Raw genomic sequence first — 12,187 nt, forward strand, 5'->3', positions numbered from 1 at the left:
TTATGTTGTCTTTGTAGATGATGGCGATGCCACCTGCTGGTTTCGGGGTTTGTTCCTGGTGCAGGATCTTGAATCCTGGTAGATTGGCATTGGCGATGTCAGGAGCATATGAAGGGTTGAGCCATGTTTCAGTGAGGAAGACAAGGTCAGGTGCGTGAGTGTGGATGAGCTCCCAAACTACAGTGTCATGCTTGTTAAGCAAGTGGCTGTTGAGAAGCATGCAAGTGATTGTTGGTGAGTGGATGAGGTGATGTGCGATGTGTGAGTGTGGGTGGTGGAGTCCGGTGGAATGGAAGCCTCTGAGAAGCCACAGAGTATCGTACACTATGGCAAGTGATGGAAAACAAACCAAGAGTGTGTACATCAAGTCATGATTGTTAGAAATGGGGTCTTTGGTTGGCCGTCAGGTTGTCCCCTGTCCAAGAAAGGACCCTCACTCTAATCAGGGCAAAGGAGAAACACACCTGGTTAACCCCTGCTCATCCCCTTGGCAGCTTGGCACAAGCAGAAGGCTTAATCTAGAGACGATGTGTAAAGTATTTGTATCAACACAATAATACAGTGAAAACACTACAAAATGCAGGTTAGAGAAATAGCCAATATTTATCTGAGCAAAGCAAGACCAAAACAACAACAATCCAACATACACAAGCAAAGTTATGAATTTTTAAAGATTAAACACAAAAATAGCGCTTAGAAACACAAATGCTTTGATGAGGTGATATTGTGGCGTTGTAACGAAGTAATTCCCAACAATCTGATGCCAATAGCGCCAGCCACGGAGTCACAGTGAGCTCTAGGTACAGTACCATGTGAAAATGAGTAAACAAGCCGGTGCATGGAGGTGGGGATTGCAGCGTCACTGGATCCAGGGAGGCATCGATTCCAGTGCTGCAGAGCGAAAGAGCGGAGGTGTCACGAAGAGGCATCGGGTCCTTGAGTGCTGGGGACGAGGTGTGCCATGCACTTCCGGCAGAGTCGATGTCTGGCAGTTACGACGTGGTGCGGTGACTTCTATAGAGTCGCAGACTTCAGCAAGGCTACATCGGTATCGGACCTGCGGGTTGTCACACTCCAGCGAGGATCACGGTTTCGCCTGCAGACGGTGTCATGGGATTCAGCAGCGGCATCAGTCTGGAGTTGTCCGAAGTCAGTTTACTTGGTTCTTCATGGTATTCACACCAACTTCTCCTTTCAAGGGCCTAAGGACTGAATTAGGCACCACTTGGCAGGGCAGGAGTCTCAGCAGAGAGTACAGGTGCTGGCAGAGGAATTCTTTGATGGCCCTGAGACTTCAGAACAGGGGGCAAGCTCAGTCCAAGCACTTGGAGGTTCTTCTCAAGCAATAATATACCACAAAGTCCAGTCTTTGTCCCCTTTTGCAGGCAGAAGCAGCAGCAGCAGCTGCAGGATAGCCCAACAAAGCACAGTCACAGGCAGGGTCAGCACTTATCCTTAGCCCCTCAGCTCTTCTACTTGGCAGAGGTTCCTCTTGGTTCCAGAAGCAAATCTTGAAGAAATCTAATGTCTGGGGCTTTGGGTCCACTACTAATACCCTTCTTTGCCTTTGAAGTTGCTCAACTTTAAAGAAAGTCTCTGTTGTTTACAGGATCCTGCCTTACCTAGGCAATGCCCCAAGACACACACCAGGGGGTTTGAGACTGCATTGTGTGAGGGAAGGCACAGCCTATTCAGGTATAAGTGACCACTCCTCCCTCCACTCTAGCCCAGATGGCTCATCAGGATATGGAGGCTACATCCTAGCTCCTTTGTGTCACTGCCTAGGGGAGATTCACAAACAGCCAAACTGCCAGTCTGACCCAGACAGGGAATCCACAAACAGGCAGAGTCACATAATGGTTAAAGCAAGAAAATGCCTACTTTCTAAAAGTGTCATTTTCAGAATAATAATCTAAAAAACAACTTCACTAAAAGATGTATTTTTAAATTGTGAGTTCAGAGAACCCAAACGCCACCTCTCCATCTACTCTCAAAGGGAAACTACCCTTTAAGAAAATTTAAAGGCAGCCCCCGTGTCAACCTATGAAAGAGATAGGCCTTGCAACAGTGAAAACCGCATTTTGCAGTATTTCACTGTTAGGACATGTAAAACACATCAGTACATGTCCCACCTTTAACATACACTGCACCCTGCCCATGGGGCTACCTAGTCCCTACCTGAGGAGTGCCTTACATGTATAGAAAGGGAAGGTTAGGGCCTGGCAAGTGGGTATCTATGCCATGTCGAATTGGGAGTTTAAAACTGCACACACAGACACTGCAGTGGCAGGTCTGCGCCATGTTTACAGGGCTACTCATATGGGTGGCACAGTCAGTGCTGCAGGCCCACTAATAGTATTTGATTTACGGGTACCTCTAGTGCACTTTACTAGGGATTTACTAGTAAATCAAACACACCAATTATGGAAAAGCCAATTAAACATACAGTTTCACAAAGGGAGCACCTGCACTTTAGCACTGGTCAGCAGTAGTAAAGTGCCCAGAGTAACAAAAACAGCAACAACAGAGTCCAGCACACTGCAACAACCTGGGAAGTAGAGGCAAAAAGTTAGGGAAAACCACGCCAAGGACAGCAGGCCTAACAGCAATTAAATCTTTGAATTACACAGAGTTACACACAATTACTTCATCATGACACAATAAGTGATTTGCCCACTACTGCACAGTTTTCATTCAACGACCACACTGGATTCAATACCAGGTAACCAGTTTAACTTAGTCGCTACACTATATCTTCCTTTGATGAAGTAAAACATTTTTTTAAAAGATTGAGTTCATAATGTAGTTAAATATACTCCAAAAGTTCACCTTCAATACTCCTTGTGAACCCTTATATCCTTTTGATATGTCTCCATAGGTATTCTGCTGTGTTCCTTAGGCTGTCTAATGAGTTTAACAAATGCAAATTATAGGAATATGTAGGTATTATACAGGGATCGGACCATGATTATGTTGTCTCTTCGTTTAAGGTTTAGGTTTGTCTATCTGCACATAAAGTATACTGTGACATATAAACATTTACATATTTCTCAATGATGTAATGAGTTATTGATAGTGTTGTATCTCCATTACACCTATGAGGGTAGAAAAGAGATCACGGTTCAGATGATGAGTGCCTTTTTTTACTGTGGTACTTTCTATCTTTTAACTCATTCGCTGCCAGGCCTTTCCCCCCTCAGACGCCTGCCCTTTTTTTGGCTATTTGGGGCAGTTCGTGCTTAGACCCTTGTTAGACTTTTCATCCTTGGCGTGGTCTCCCTTAACTTTTTGCCTCTGTTCCCCAGGTTGTTGATGGGTGCTGGACTCTGATTTTATTGTTTTTGTTACTCTGGGCACTTTACCACTGCTAACCAGTGCTAAAGTGCAAGTGCTCCTGTTTAAAATGTGTAAGTAATTGGTTCTCCATGATTGGCATATTTGTTTTGCTGTAAAGTCCCTAGTAAAGTGCACTAGAGGTGCCCAGGGCCTGTAAATCAAATGTTACTAGTGGGCCTGCAGCACTGGTTGTGCCACCCACACAAGTAACCCTGTAATCATGTCTCACACCTGCCACTGCAGTGTCTGTGTGTGTATTTTTACTCTGTAAATTCGACTTGGCAAGTGTACCTACTTGCCAGGCATAAACCTTCCCTTTTCTTACATGTAAGGCACCCCTAAGGTAGGCCCTAGGTAGCCCCAAGGGCAGGGTGCAGTGTATGGTTAAGGTAGGACATATAGTAATGTGGTTTATATGTCCTGACAGTGAAATATTGTTAAATTCGTTTTTCACTGTTGCAAGGACTGTCTCTCTCATAGGATAATATGGGGGCTACCTTTAAATATGATTAAAGCGTAGATTCCCCTAGAGAGTAGATGGACATGTGGAGTTTGGGGTCCCTGAACTCACAATTTAAAAATACATCTTTTAGTAAAGTTGATTTTGAGATTGTGCGTTTGAAAATGCCACTTTTAGAAAGTGAGCATTTTCTTGCTTAAACCATTTTGTGACTCTGCCTTGTTTGTGGATTCCCTGTCTGGGTCAGTTTGACAGTTGGGTTGTTTTTCACCTCGCACTAGACAGTGACACAAAGGGGGCTGGGGTGTAACCTGCATTTCCTGATTAGCCATCTCTGCTAGGAGGGAGGGGTGGAGTGGTCACTCTCATCTGAAAGAACTGTGCCTGCCTCTGACAATGCCGGCTCCAACCCCCTGCTATGTGTCTGATGCCTTGCCTGGGCAAGGCAGGATTTCACAAGTAGGTGTGAGTCCCCTTTGAAGAAAGGTGACTTCAAAGACTAAAATGGGTATAAGAAGGGCGCCCAAATCTACAGACTTTAGAAACACTTCTGGAACCAAGAGGAACCTCTGCCTGGAGAAGAGCTGATAGCTGAGGAAGAAGTGCTGCCCTGCCTGTGACTGTGCTTTGTGGAGCTTTCCTGCAGTGCTGCTTCTGCCAGAGTAAGAGGGCAAAGACTGGACTTTGTGTTCCTTCCATCTTGTGAAGAAATCTCCAAGGGCTTGAGTTAGAGCTTGCCTCCTGTTGTTTGAAGTCTCAGGGACAGCAAAGACTTCTCTCTGCCAGCACCTGGAGTCTCTGGAGAGACTCCTGCTCTGACAAGTGGTGCCCTATCCAGTCCCTGGGCCCTTGAAAGGAAAGCTGGTGGAAATCCAAGGAAATCGACTTCGGATGACTCCGGACCGACGCCGCTGCTGAATCCTGTAACGCCGCCTGCACCTGACGCCGTGACCTTCGCTGGAACGCGACACTCTTCGCAGGCCCGTCGCCGCAGCAGCCTCGCTGAAGTCTGTGACTCCGTGGAAGTCGCCGCACCACGTCGTGACCGATGCCGCTTGAAGTGCACGGATTCAACGTTTCGCACAGACGCCGCGATTCCTGACTTCGCGCCTCGGCTTGTTTTCACTCTTCACCAAAGGTACTATACTTGGGGGTCTACACGACTCCGTGTCCGGCGCCGCTGGTGTCGGCTTGTTGGGAACGACTCCCTCACGACGCCGTGTTAACATCTCATTGAAGCATTTTTGTTTCTAAGCGCTATTTTTGAGTTTAATCTTTAAAAATTCATAACTTGACTTGTGTATGTCGGATTTTTGTAGTTTTGGTCTTGTTTTGTTTAGATAAATATTTCCTATTTTTCTAAACCAGTGTTGTGTCATTTTGTAGTGTTTTCATTAAGTTACTGTGTGTGTTGGTACAAATACTTTACACCTAGCGCTCTGAAGTTAAGCCTACTGCTCTGCCAAACTACCAAGGGGGTAAGCAGGGGTTAGCTGAGGGTGATTCTCTTTTACCCTGACTAGAGTGAGGGTCCTTGCTTGAACAGGGGGTAACCTGACTGTCAACCAAAGACCCCATTTCTAACATTGGTGATCAGCGGTTGGGATTTGGACTTGTATTTGTGCTTGACATACAGTAATTAAGTGTACACTACTGTTTGAGTTCAGACCACTACGTGACCACATACTACTAGTCTTGTGATTTTTGTTTTTTTCTATTTGGACTGTTTTTGCTCTGCATTCAGTTTCTTTTTTCACTGATCCGGTGATTGACTTTTCTGGAACTTCATTTGAGAACTTGCTTTTCTGCATTTGGAACTTTGCACTCTTTTAACCTTTTATCATGTCTCTACTTGGAGATGCATCAGTTGAAGCTGTTTTTGACACGAAGCAATTGGATAGTTATAAAGAGGCTCAGCTAAAGCAGTTTTGTAAAAATTTTGGTTGTCCCATTAAGAGCTCTTCCAAGAAGGATGAGCTGAAAAAGGCGCTGAGGGCCTGGGTGACAACCAGAAGCACTGGAGGGCACACTGAGGATGAGGAGGAGGATGAGGATGAGGAGGGAGAGCAATCAGTACATAATGGTATAGTGGAGGGACCTGTTATTCCCAGGGAAAGAGTCTCTAGGGCAAGTAGCAGTGTATCCTCCAAGGGTCTGACACCTGGAGAGTTACAGGACAGACAGGCAGAGAGGGAGTACCAATTGGAGCTGAAAAAGCTCAGTCTAGAGATGGAACAGAGAAGGCTGGCCATTGAGGAAAGGAAGTTAGCAATGGCTCATGAGCTCAGTTTAAAAGAGATAGATCAGAGGAGTCAGCCCAGTAGGGATGGTGGCAGCAATCCTACAGTGCAGCCTGAGAGAAGGGTACACATCCCAAAAGACCTTGTGAGGGATTATAAGAGGGAGGATGATATCTACTTGTGGTTCAAGGGTTATGAGTCAGCTCTCCACATGAACCTGGTCCCTGAAGTTCATTGGGGGGCAGCCCTGTGGAAGCATTTTGAGGCAGAGGGGAGGGACACACTGACAGCCTTAGGGGATGCTCAGGATCTCTCCTACCCTGTCATGAAGGAGGCCTTACTCACCAGGTATGGTCTCACCCCTGAGCAGTACAAGGAGAAGTTTAGATCCTACAAGAGAAAGGAATCCCAAACATGGTTGGAATGTGTTGATTCTTTTTGCAGGTCACTGGATGGTTGGGTGAAGGGCAGTAAGGTAAACACACATGAGGGGCTTTACAATTTAATTGCTTGGGAGCACTTGTACAGTTTATGTTTTCCAGAGCTGCGCCAGCACCTCATTGACAGCAAGCTGACTGACCCCAGGAAGCTTGCGCAGGAAGCGGACCGCTGGGAGAGCACCAGGGTCCAAAAGAGGTATGGGGGAGACCACGCCAAGGGTGGGCAGGGACCCTCTCAGAAGAAAGGGGGGGGTAAGGGCAAACACGGGGAGTTCTCTAAAGGGCCCCAAACTGATTCCCAGGGTAAGGATTCCCAATCCCCCATTGAAAAGAAGCCATGGTTGTCCAAAGGGAAGCCAGTGGCAGGTGGTCCCCCACGTAAGTGCTATGCATGTGACCAGGTGGGTCATGTGAGGGGGGACCCCAAATGCCCCAAAAGTACACCGGCACCCACTGGTGCACCGTCCCAGGGTTTGGCCAGTGTAGCGCTTGGGGAGGAGTTGGTTTCAGGTGGGTGGGAACCAGCAGAAATGACCCTTGTCTCACTAGGGGACAGTGAGATGGTCCAGAGAAACCTAGTGCCTGATAACACTAAGAAGTACAGGCAATGGGTGACCATCAATGGACAGAGGGTAGAGGCTCTGAGAGACACAGGAGCCAGTGTGACTACAGTGAGGAGTCACCTGGTGTCTGAAGAGCAGATTGATCCCTGAATACTTCACCAAGTAGTTGCGGTAGACAACTCTGAGCGCCTCTTCAGAGTGGCGCAGGTTCCCTTTGAATGGGGGGGGTCTCAGGTTCCTGGAAAGTAGCTGTGAGTCCAACCATGCCTGTTGATTGTTTGCTAGGTAACGACCTGGAGGATTCCCCTTGGAAGGAGGTGGAACACAGGTCTCACTTGGAGATGTTGGGTCTGCCTGGGTGGGTATGCGTATCCACCCGGTCTATGGCAGCCAATCAGGGTAGTCAAGAGCCCCTGGAGCCTGAAACAGTGGCCCAGGGGACCGCCAAGAAGAGGAAGGGCAGGGGGCACGGGAAACCGGTCCCAGAAGTTCCCACGGTCCGGGAGGAGGCAGAGCCTGAGGGTGATGCCCCGGAGCCTACAGGGGAACAGGTGGCTGAACTGGGGGAGGTCCCTGAGCTGTCGCAGTGGCAGCAGGAAGGGGGACCCACCAGGGAAGCATTCTGCACAGCGCAGAAGGAGTGCCCTACTCTTGAGGGGCTGCGGCAGCAGGCTGCAGCCCAGGCGCCTGGCGAGGCGCCAGGTACTCACCTGATTTATTGGGAGAATGGCCTCCTGTACAGTGAGCCTAAGGTTCCTGAGCCTGGGTCAGCTCGTATGCTGGTGGTACCCCAGTGCTTCAGGGCCTTCCTACTGGGTTTGGCTCATGATGTGCCTTTGGCAGGACATCTAGGGCAGGACAAGACCTATAAGAGGCTTGTCTCCCACTTTTACTGGCCCTTGATGCACAAGCAGTCAGCTGCTTATTGTAGGTCTTGTTAGACTTGTCAGGCAAGTGGCAAGAGTGGGGGGAAATGCAAAGCTCCCCTCCAACCTTTACCTGTAGTCAGCACTCCCTTTGAAAGGGTAGGAATTGACATTGTGGGGCCTCTGGATCCCAAGACAGCCATGGGCAACAGGTTCATCCTGGTCTTGGTGGACCATGCCACACAGTACCCAGAAGCCATTCCTCTAAGGACGGTCACTGCCCCGTGGTGGGACGTGCCTTGATGAGGGTTTTGACCCGCATGGGGTTCCCCAAGGAGGTGGTATCTGATAGAGGTACAAACTTCATATCCACGTACATGAAGTCTCTGTGGAAGGTGTGTGGGGTAACCTACAAGTTCACCACCCCTTACCACCCCCAAAGTAATGCTCTGGTTGAGAGATTCAACCGCACCTTGAAAGGCATTATTCAGGGCCTGTCAGAGCCCTTGAGGCGTAAGTGGGACGTCCTCTTGCCATGCCTTCTGTTCGCTTACAGGGAGGTGCCTCAAAAAGGACTTGGCTTTAGCCCCTTTGAGCTCATCTATGGCCACCCTGTGAGAGGACCGCTCAGTCTGGTGAAGGAGGATTTGGAGAAAGCTCCTAGTAAACCACCCCAGGATGTATTTAGCTACATGCTGGCACTAAGAAACCAGACTGCCCGCTTCAGGAGTCTCGCTCAGGAGAACCTGGAAGCAAGCCAGGAGGATATGAAACGGTGGTACGACCAGAATGCCACTCTGGTTGAGTTTCAGCCTGGACAAAAAGTGTGGGTCATGGCACCAGTGGAGCCTAGGGCTCTCCAAGATAAGTGGACTGGGCCTTTTGAGGTGGTGGAAAGAAAGAGCGAGGTCACCTATCTGGTAGACTTGCAATCCCCCAGAAACCCTTTGAGGGTCCTACATGTCAACCGCCTCAAACCACACTTTGAGCGAACTGAGCTATCCATGCTCCTAGCGACAGATGACGGGGTGGAGGAAGAGAGTGAGCCTCTTCCTGACCTCCTGTCTGCAGGAGAGAAAGATAGGTCTGTGGAGGGAGTGATCCTCTCCCCCTCCCTGACTGAGGAACAGCAGAGGGACTGTCGCCACGTGCTGGGACAGTTTGCCTCGCTGTTTTCCCTGATCCCAGGAGTCACACACCTGTGTACACATGATGTTGACACTGGGGACAGTACACCTGTTAAACATAAGGTTTACAGGGTGACTGACAGGGTCAGGGCTTGCATTAAGGAGGAAGTCTCCAAAATGTTAATCCTAGGGGTTATTGAGCACTCCAGCAGTCCTTGGGCCAGCCCAGTGGTCTTGATCCCAAAGGCTGCTGCTCCTGGTGCCACTCCAGAACTTAGGTTCTGTGTGGACTACCGGGGTCTAAATGCGGTCAGCAAGACTGACGCACACCCCATCCCCCGAGCTGATGAGCTCATTGATCGGTTAGGAGCTGCCAAGTACCTCAGTACGTTTGATTTAACATCTGGGTACTGGCAGATTGCCTTAACTGAGGGGGCAAAGGAGAGGTCAGCATTCTCTACCCCAGATGGGCACTTCCACTTCAATGTGATGCCCTTTGGGATGAAGAATGCCCCTGCCACCTTTCAGAGGTTGGTCAACCAGGTGTTGGCAGGACTGGATGAGTTCAGTGCCGCCTACCTGGATGACATTGCTGTGTTTAGTTCCACATGGGAGGAACACCTGCAACACCTCTGGAGAGTGTTAGAGGCCCTGCAGAAGGCAGGCCTCACTATTAAGGCGAGCAAGAGCCAAATAGGGCAGGGTTCTGTGGTGTACTTAGGACACCAGGTGGGGAGTGGCCAGGTGGCACCCCTACAGCCTAAGATTGACACGATTCTGGCTTGGGAGCCTCCCAAGACCCAGACTGAAGTGAGAGCCTTTTTAGGTCTCACAGGATATTACAGGAGGTTTGTTAAGGGATATGGTACCATTGTTACCCCCTTAACGGAGTTGACTTCTAAGAAGCAACCCAAGAAAGTGATCTGGACAGAGGCTTGCCAGAACGCTTTTGATGCCCTGAAGGCTGCCATGTGCACAGCACCTGTGCTGCAGGCACCTGACTACTCCAAGGAGTTTGTTGTGCAAACAGAAGCCTCAGAGCATGGTATTGGAGCAGTACTCTCACAGCTTAATGAAGAGGGCCTAGATCAACCCGTAGCATTCATTAGCAGGAGGTTACTACCCAGGGAACGTAGGTGGAGTGCCATTGAACGCGAAGCGTTTGCTGTGGTCTGGGCACTGAAGAAGCTAAGACCCTACTTGTTTGGAGCTCACTTCAGAGTTCAGACCGACCACAGGCCCCTCAGATGGTTAATGCAGATGAGGGGTGAGAATCCAAAACTGTTGAGGTGGTCCATTTCCCTACAGGGGATGGACTTTACGGTGGAACATCGTCCTGGTACAGAGCACGCCAATGCTGATGGTCTGTCCAGGTTCTTCCGCCTTAGTGATGAGAACTCCCATGAGGTTGGGTAGTTGCTCCCCACTTTTAGCTGGAGGGGACATGTGTTAGACTTTTCATCCTTGGCGTGGTATCCCTTAACTTTTTGCCTCTGTTCCCCAGGTTGTTGATGGGTGCTGGACTCTGATTTTATTGTTTTTGTTACTCTGGGCACTTTACCACTGCTAACCAGTGCTAAAGTGCAAGTGCTCCTGTTTAAAATGTGTACGTAATTGGTTCTCCATGATTGGCATATTTGTTTTACTGTTAAGTCCCTAGTAAAGTGCACTAGAGGTGCCCAGGGCCTGTAAATCAAATGTTACTAGTGGACCTGCAGCACTGGTTGTGCCACCCACACAAGTAACCCTGTAATCATGTCTCACACCTGCCACTGCAGTGTCTGTGTGTGTATTTTTACTCTGTAAATTCGACTTGGCAAGTGTACCCACTCGCCAGGCCTAAACCTTCCCTTTTCTTACATGGAAGGCACCCCTAAGGTAGGCCCTAGGTAGCCCCAAGGGCAGGGTGCAGTGTATGGTTAAGGTAGGACATATAGTAATGTGGTTTATATGTCCTGACAGTGAAATATTGTTAAATTTGTTTTTCACTGTTGCAAGGACTGTCTCTCTCATAGGATAATATAGGGGCTACCTTTAAATATGATTAAAGCGTAGATTCCCCTAGAGAGCAGATGGACATGTGGAGTTTGGGGTCCCTGAACTCACAATTTAAAAATACATCTTTTAGTAAAGTTGATTTTGAGATTGTGCGTTTGAAAATGCCACTTTTAGAAAGTGAGCATTTTCTTGCTTAAACCATTTTGTGACTCTGCCTTGTTTGTGGATTCCCTGTCTGGGTCAGTTTGACAGTTGGATTGTTTTTCACCTCGCACTAGACAGTGGCACAAAGGGGTCTGGGGTGTAACCTGCATTTCCTGATTAGCCATCTCTGCTAGGAGGGAGGGGTGGAGTGGTCACTCTCATCTGAAAGGACTGTGCCTGCCTCTGACAATGCCGGCTCCAACCCCCTGCTGTGTGTCTGATGCCTTGCCTGGGCAAGGCAGGATTTCACAAGTAGGTGTGAGTCCCCTTTGAAGAAAGGTGACTTCAAAGACTAAAACGGGTATAAGAAGGGCGCCCAAATCTACAGACTTTAGAAACACTTCTGGAACCAAGAGGAACCTCTGCCTGGAGAAGAGCTGATAGCTGAGGAAGAAGTGCTGCCCTGCCTGTGACTGTGCTTTGTGGAGCTTTCCTGCAGTGCTGCTTCTGCCAGAGTAAGAGGGCAATGACTGGACTTTGTGTGCCTTCCATCTTGTGAAGAAATCTCCAAGGGCTTGAGTTAGAGCTTGCCTCCTGTTGTTTGAAGTCTCAGGGACAGCAAAGACTTCTCTCTGCCAGCACCTGGAGTCTCTGGAGAGACTCCTGCTCTGACAAGTGGTGCCCTATCCAGTCCCTGGGCCCTTGAAAGGAAAGCTGGTGGAAATCCAAGGAAATCGACTTCGGACGACTCCGGACCGACGCCGCTGCTGAATCCGGTAACGCCGCCTGCACCTGACACCGTGACCTTCGCTGGAACGCGACACTCTTCACAGGCCCGTCGCCACAGCAGCCCTGCTGAAGTCTGCGACTCCGCGGAAGTCTCCGCACCACGTCGTGACCGACGCCGCTTGAAGTGCACGGATTCAGCGTTTCGCACAGACGCTGCGATTCCTGACTTCGCGCCTCGGCTTGTTTTCACTCTTCACCAAAGGTACTGTACTTGGCAGTCTACA

This window comes from Pleurodeles waltl, chromosome 7 (genome assembly GCF_031143425.1).
Source record: "Pleurodeles waltl isolate 20211129_DDA chromosome 7, aPleWal1.hap1.20221129, whole genome shotgun sequence".
Lineage (NCBI taxonomy): Eukaryota > Metazoa > Chordata > Amphibia > Caudata > Salamandridae > Pleurodeles > Pleurodeles waltl.